Below are 2,239 nucleotides of genomic sequence, written 5' to 3' on the forward strand. Positions count from 1 at the left end.
TGTTATTGTTAATGTTTACGTTTCTTCGGTTGTGTTCAATTTGTTAAACTCTGCACCAATCACTGAGCACGACTGACAATACTGGTGAGTTGCTTTTGCTTTCTCACATTTCTACTCTGATTTTTCTGGATTATATCTTTCATTTTTTTTCATAAATACACAATTTTCATTAAAACAAAATTTCTACTTTTCTTAAGTATTAAGGATAAAGTTTACTTTTTGAAAGTGCAAGGATGTGTCAATCAAACGCGTCCCGAAATTTGTAGTTTCAATTATTTCCAGATAAAATAAGTTTTTTTTATTATATTTTAAATTTTTATATTTCCGAATGAAATGTTATAGCAACATATAAGTCATGTTATTATATGATTGAATATTTCCTTTCTCTCTCTGATTGGCTGAGGTCCAACATTGTCGAAAAAGTACTACGTTATATTGACCTGCACGTGACCTTCCAGGTCAATATAAGGATTTATTTCCTCAACATTGGTCTAAAAATAGATTGGGAAATTCGAAATTGATACAAATACTTTTGGAAAGCTATTTCAATTGCTACCAACATATAACATAAGGGAATATATAATTTGGAGTGGGGTGATTTGGGAGTTGGGTGCATGGGACCCCCCAACCCCTTTTTTCTGAACGTAAATTTTTACTTTTAATTTAGAAAAAAATATATTCATTGAAAGGTTGCTCCCCCTTAATGGACTTAATCCCCCACCCCTAACCCCAAAACAAAAGAGAATTCTCTTTTTATTGGGGGGGGGGGGGGCTAGTAATTTTCCCCCGATAATTGACCCCCCCCCTTTCAAAATCGATCCTATAAAAGAGCCTGATATTATTTCCTTTTTCCATAGTAACTAAAGTAAATTAAAAAAAATAAAATTAATACGACTGGTAATGATTATTAAACCCTGCTTCTCTCATTGCGTTTGGCTAGGACTTCAGCAAATTAAATTTAAACAAGTAAGATTGCATGGACAGCTTAATGAGTTTGTTTCATTTACTCATTGAATCATATAATAAAACAATTATTGCTGGGGGGGTTTCAGTCAGTACGATGATTTAGCAACCTTCGAAGTACATTATTTACCTCGCCCTTCGGGCTCGGTGAATATTGTACTCCTCAGTTGGCTAAATCATGGTCTTGATCTCAAAAACAGCAATAATTGTATAATATTGTACAGAAAACGTGAGAAAATTTTAACTTCAAAGCTGTGTCTATGCCCCTTTAAGGTTGACATTTTTTTAACATGCTTATATAGAATAAGAGTTATTCCTCATGGTACTCGAAGCATAGAATTTTTTAATATGAAGTTAATATCCATTATATCACTACTAACTCTCTGCAAATTTCTAAAAGATCTCGTCTCATGACAAAGAAAAGAAAGATCTGTTTGTGAAACACTGATGCCCCCGTACGGCAACTTATAGCGAAGGTTAAACTTTCTCAAAGTTCGTACCCAAAGTAAGTTCTTGTCCCGAGGAATATTCCCGTGAAATATGAAGCCCTAGCAGCAACCATTAAAAAGATATGGAAAAGGTTAAAAATTTTCAAAGGTAAGTCAAACATCAAGGTCAAATGGTCAAAATTAATGGTGCCCAAGGAAAGGCCTTCTCACAAGAAATACACATGTGAAATATGAAAGCCCTAGCACCAAACTTTCAAAAGATATGGCCAAGTTTAAAGTTCATGAAAAGTAGGTTAAACTCCAAGGTCAAAAGGTCAAAGTTGTTGGTATCCAAAGTAAGGTCTTGTCACAAGGATTACATTTGTGAAGTATGAAAGCCGTAGCACCGACCGTTCAAAAGTTATGGCCAAGGTTAAAGTTTTACAAAAATAGGTCAAATTCCAAGGTCAAAAGGTCAAAGTTGTTGGTATCCAAAGTAAGGTCTTGTCACAAGGATTACATATGTAAAGTATGAAAGCCCTAGCACCAGCCGTTCAAAAGTTATGACCAAGGTTAAATTTGGGTTAAATTTTGTAATACTGGTCAAACTCCAAGGTCAAGGTCAAAAGGTCTAATATGATGGTACCCAAAGAAAGGTCTTGTCACAAGGAATGCACATATGAAATACGAAAGCCATAGCTCCGACCAATCAAAAGTTATGGGCAATGTTAAAATTTTTGCGGACAAACAGATAAACAGACAGACAGACAGACGGACGGACAGGGCAAAAACTATATACCCCCGAATCTTCGATACGGGGGCATAAAAATACGCAAAGATTAGAATAC

This window comes from Saccostrea echinata, unplaced genomic scaffold (assembly GCF_033153115.1).
Source record: "Saccostrea echinata isolate AGI-Se365-2 ecotype Australia unplaced genomic scaffold, CSIRO_AGI_Sech_v1 ptg000054l, whole genome shotgun sequence".
Classification (NCBI taxonomy): domain Eukaryota; kingdom Metazoa; phylum Mollusca; class Bivalvia; order Ostreida; family Ostreidae; genus Saccostrea; species Saccostrea echinata.